Source organism: Triticum dicoccoides, chromosome 7A (genome assembly GCF_002162155.2).
Source record: "Triticum dicoccoides isolate Atlit2015 ecotype Zavitan chromosome 7A, WEW_v2.0, whole genome shotgun sequence".
NCBI lineage: Eukaryota > Viridiplantae > Streptophyta > Magnoliopsida > Poales > Poaceae > Triticum > Triticum dicoccoides.
The window spans coordinates 217,837,007-217,843,104 of record NC_041392.1 but is presented as its reverse complement, the minus strand read 5'-3'; positions in this window follow the sequence as shown (position 1 = coordinate 217,843,104).

The window sequence follows — 6,098 nt, the reverse complement described above, 5'->3', positions numbered from 1 at the left end:
TACACATTATACCTTTGATAATGACATGCCTTCCTATTTTTGATACATACTACATATGTCTATTAACCATGTTCGTACATCAAACTAATGCTCTTTTGTATCCCTCGTCAATCACTTATGATGAGACAGTCACCCGGGTGGGTTTTTGTGAGATGCCATACTCGTTTAAAGAGTGCAGTGTCATCCTCCCCACATGATTCTCAAGAAACAGCAAGGCTAAATGAAGATAGTCAACGTAGCTCTCTAGTTGATCACCGCAATTCCCCCACACCACCATCGCAGGTGCTTGCTCTTACTTGGCAGTGTGATATGTAGTGTTCGTCTTACATGAAAGTAGTGTTCATCAGTATCATGCATCAATGAGTTCTGAAGAGCAAATTATTCCTTTTTCTTGTGGGTTTGACTTGACAAGGCAAAATCAAGAAAGAGGAAGGAAAAGAGTAAGGAAGGCGATGATGGTGGTCCTCTGCAACAACATAAATAGAGCATCTGTACCGATTCTCCTTGTACTGATAATGCACTACAAGGTCCAAGTCTCTGCTCCCCTACTCCACCATCCAAGGTGCTTGCTCTAACTTGGCAGTGTGATATCTGGTTGCATGTTGCATATGGTGTCTAGCTCGTATGGCTCCTAATTAGTGTAAACTGCATCTGCTTAGCTTACACATGATACATGTGAATATGACACGCTTTCCTGTTTTTGGTACATACTATATCTTATGATAAGGCACCTTTAAGTCGCCACTGTGATATTGGTTGTGTCTTGCATATGATTTCTAGCATGTACTGCTTCTAATTTGTTGAAACACCATATAGTTTGAACTTGGCAGAGTGATATTGGTTGCATCTTTCATATGGTGTCTAGCTTGCAGTGCTTCTAATTTGTTGAAATGCCTTCTGCTTACTTACCACATCATCGGTGTGAATATGTCACACCATCATGTTTTTCATACATATTCCATCCTCGCATCATGTGTTTGCCTTTCATCCGAGTAGTGTTCGTCAGTATCATGCATGAATGAGTTCTGAAGAGCGAATTTTATTCATTTTTCTTATCGGTTTGACTTCACAATGCAAAATCATTACAACTAAAGGAAATTAGTCCGGCAGTGGATGATGGTGGTCCTTCGGAGCAACTCAAACAGGGGGTCTCTACAGATTCTACTCCGCCATCCTCCCAACAAGATTTGCAAGACAACACAAGGTTGGACAGTCAACGTAGTTGTGTAGATGATGAGCACATCTCCCCTACTCCACCATCACAGGTGCTTTCTCTAACTTGACACTATTATATGTGGTTGCATGTTGCGTATGATGTCTAGCTTGTATTGCTTCTAACTTGAATTGCATCTGGTTACTTTACACATAATGCCTGTGAATATGACACATGTTCCTGTTTCTAGAACATACGTGTACATGATGAGCACATCTCCCCTACTCCACCATCACAGGTGCTTGCTCTTACTTGGAACTGTTATATGTGGTTGCGTTTTCCGTATGATGTCTAGTTTGTATTGCTTATGATTATGTTGAATTGCATCTGCGTAGCTTACAACTTATACCTGCAACGATCACTTACCATAAGACACATTTAACTTGGGACTGTGATGTAGGTTGCATCTTGCATTGTCTTCTAGCTTGTACTGCTTCTAATTTCTTGAAATGGCACTTACGACGAGAAACTTTTTACCTGATAGAGTGATATTGGTTGTATGTTCATATGGTGCCTAGCTTTCATTTCTTCTAATTTTGTTGAAAAGTCTTCCGCTTACTCTTTTTTCATACATATTCCATCCTCCTATCGTACGTGTGAATATGAAACGCTGTCTTTTTTGTATATATTCCATCCTCCTATCCTGTGCTTGCCTTACATCAAAGTAGTGTTTGTCTGTATCATGCATCAACCAGTTATGCAGAGCTAATTTTATTCATCTTCTTGTGGTTTTGACTTCATAAGGCAATATCAGAAAATAGGAAGGAGAAGAGTAAGTTAGGGGATGTTGGTGGTCCTCCGCACCGACGCAAACAGAGACTCTCTAGATTTGCCACTGCTACTGCTAATGAAGTTGAAGTCCCAAGTCTACATGATGAGTTCATCTCCCGTACTCCACCATTGCAGGTGCTTGCTCTAAGTTGACAGTGTGATAATTGGTTTCATGTTGCATATGTTGTCTAGACTGTATTTCTTCTATTTTGATTAAATTGCACCTGCTGAGTTTATACGTTATACATGTGCATATGACATGGCTTTCTGTGTCTAGAATACACTGCATCTATCTATCATACCATGTTCTTACATCAAAGTACTGCTGTTGTGTATCCCGCATCAGTCACTCATGATTGGACGCTTTTAACATGGCAGTTTGATAGTGGTTGCATCTTGCATTGATTTCTACGTTGTACTGCTTCTAATTTTTCGAATTGCCACTTATGACAAGACACTTTTAACTTGGCAGAGTAATATTGGTTGCATCTTTCATATGGTGTCTAGCTTGCATTACTTCTATTTCCTTGAAAATCCTTCTGCTTAGTTTGCACATCGTAGTTGTGAATATGTCATGCCGTCATGTTTTTCTTACATATTCCATCCTCATACGGTTGTCTTACATCAAAGTATTGCTTGTCTGTATCATGCATCAATGAGTTCTGAAGAGTGATTTTATTCTTTTGTGTTGTGGGTACAGCTTGACATGGCAAAGTCAAAAAAGAGCAAGGAAAATAATATAGTAGGGAGTGTTGTTACTCGTCGGGTGAAACGGAAAAGGTTCTGCCGTCGAGATTCTGCTGGTACTTATAGTGTAGTAGAAGGTCCAAGTCCACCAGCTAAATCTACAAACACAGTATCACCTGCTCCACCAGCTGCAGCATCCGCTTCAACTGTACCAGCATCTCAACCAGTTACTCGTTCGTTTGCTTCAGAACTGGCCAGTTCCCAAGCTGCCTTCACACCTAACACTACTTCCGAAGCACTGCTGACACAACAGGACTTGGCAAGATCAGATGAACCTCATGAGCATCAACACCAAGATGGTACCTGACCGAGTCAAGTTGCAGTTGCATGCTCCTTTATATGTACTCTCACGGTTTGATGTACACTAACACTTTCCATATTCGTTGTTGAACTAGCACCACGGCGCAAGCAGAAACAGACATCAGGGATAATGCTTGATAGATTAACAAAATCTAAAGGAGGAAGAATGGAGATCCATTTTGAGGCAGGTTTAAAAAGGCCACGTGATGCTACAGAGTCAGCCAAGTTAGTATCAAAGGCAGCCGTTGCCGTTAGGTGTCATGCACGTATCCTCCCAACGTGGATCCAGTACAGGAATGAGAAAGACAATACCCAGTTTAACACCTTCCTTGACCATTTATCCGTAATTAATGTTATTCATCGCAATTAGTAATATTGTCTTGCTCTATCCCATACTTTCTAGCTTCCTCCTAATAAGACTCACATTCTTTTTTCAACAGATGAGGTTCAAGTTGGATCCGAAAGATGATGCAACTAGACAAGCATGCACTCATGTTTTTCAGTCTGCTCTGTGACAGTATCGGTACCACCTTAGAAAATCTCACTTTGAAGGCAAGGCTAACAATGAAATCGCCCAAACATCTCCAGTGGAATATATTACAGATGAAGACTGGACAGCCCTCGTTAAACACTAGTCTGATCCAAAGTATCAGGTAGGCTATATGTATTTGATCAGACCACATATTGAACTTGTATTTATGTATGTTCCTTACAAGTGTATCTTCTTCTAGGCTAACTGTTTGAAGAACAAAACCAACCGTTCTAAAGTGAAATTCCAACATACCACAGGATCTCGTAGCTATATTGCACACTGCGAGGCTCTTGTAAATAGCTGCTACTTCCTTCTTTTTGTGCCATATTATCGTATCTATATTGACTTGTTCCAAATACAGAGGAAATCCCGTGCGGACCAAAAAGAACCTGAACCGAATGCAGTGCAAATCTTCAAGGATTGCCACACCAGCAAGATGAAGGGCATGAGCACACCAGTTCAAGCCACTGTTGTAAGTCCTTACTCCTCCTGCCTTGAACTGATTGGTACTGTCATGTGTTCATTTAACTACTTGGTTTGCAGCCAATGTCAGTTACTCTGTTCACTTTTATTCACAGTTGTATTAACGTATCATTTCACCTTACATGGTTTAAAAGAGATGAGGGATATTCTTTTGGTCTTGATCTGTAATCTAGTTGTTATGTTCACGTGCGCACACAATGATAAAATAGCCTGTTTGTTTTATATCTGTTTGCCCATGATATGAATGATGTCATACTATGTTCATCCTACTTTAAACCATGTCTCTTTATCCTTAAATGTCAATGAATGTGAGGAAATAGACAATACATTAGGCATGCTACATGGACATATGTTCCGAAAGTGATTTTATTATGTAGTTGGCACTACAATACATGCTAATGTATTACAGTAGTTCACCAAAATAAGTTATGTATAAACGTTTAACCTACTTTGTTTGTTTTTCTCTCATTAGTAACTTATCTGGTACACTAATCTACAAGTTCAAACTTTCAGAAAGCTATTGAACAAATGATTGAACAGCCACAACCACCTGAAGGTGACGAGGCTACTACAGGCACAATGTCACCTCTTGCTGTAGTGCGTCAGTATCTCTCCACTAACAGTGCAAAAAGCACCTTCCTGCGTAATTCTGGGTTGGTTGTCAAGGTAACCTCGTCCAAATCGCCTACTGAACAAAATCTTCCTGCTAGACAGAATGATATATCTGTGCTCCAGACACAAGTCCAATCCCTAATGGACGTTGTTCCGGAAACAAGAATAGTGGTTGAGAAATGTCGTCAAGATATGAATGGTTTTGAAACCAGACTATCAGACATTCGCTTTGTTGTTCAAGAGCAATGGCAGAAAAAGGTGGAGATCGTGCTGCTCCATCAGATTCTGCAGCATAAAACATTAGCACTCGGGTCAAATGATATGTGCTTCTATACATCTGATGGTGCTTTTATCTGGAAGGACTGTAAACTTTATGCCAACAGGCCTTTTGTTGTATGGTTGGAATTTATTTTGTTGTGATACAACATTTATGATGCTGCCTCAGGCTGCAGTAATTACGATGCTATTTTAGTGTAGGTTTATCTTAGTAATGTATTCCGCCAAAACCTTCGTAGGAGCCCAACATGCCAACATTCGTCGGGCCCATTCCAATTGGGCTAAAAACAATTACGGGCTGAAATTGGCATGTAGCCCACTAAAAATATCTGGGCCTAAATCAGCATAAGCTTTCATGTTTTTCTGGTAGGCCTGTGCCCATAGTGGGCCTTTAACAAGCCTAAACATAATTTGGGCCCTCAGTAAAAAATAGGCCGTTTACAGGTGTAAATATCTCGAGCCCATAAAATACATGGGCCTTTAATAGACCGAAAGTGAGATTGGGCCCTGATTGTGCCAAATAACCCACTGGACTTTAACAGGCCAAAATTCGGACGGGCCGTAAATGCGCCGACCTAATACACGGGCATTTAACAGGCCGGAACTTCGGTCGGGCTAGATTATCGTCATTTTTATATGGGCCGTTAATGGGCCCAATAGGACGTTGGGCCACATATGGCCCATGGTTTACGTCCGGCGTTAACAGGCCGAAAATGACAACAGGCCGAAAGTGGCCCAAAGCTATAGTGGGCCTCTAATAGGCCGAATGTCAGACATGGCCGAATATGACCCAAATCCTTCACGGTCGTTTATGGGCTGAAAGTTTTGATGGCCTGTAAATGGGCCCAAATGAAGCCAGACCTTTAACAGGCTGGAAATACACCGGGCCGTAATTCGGCTCAATTACTTAGCGGACTGTTAACGGGCCAGAAGTGACCATGGGCCGTGTTGATGAAAAGTTTAGGACAGACCGTTGACAGGCCGATTTGACAGAGAATGTTGGGCCTTTAGCTGGGCCGGCCCATTATGGTCGGCAGAATCTAGTGGGCCTTTAGCTGGGCCGGCCCATTGTGGTCCGCAAAATCGTGTGGGCCTTTAGCTGGGCCGGCCCATTATGGTCGGCAAAATCGTGTGGGCTTTTAGCTGGATCGGCCCATTATGGTC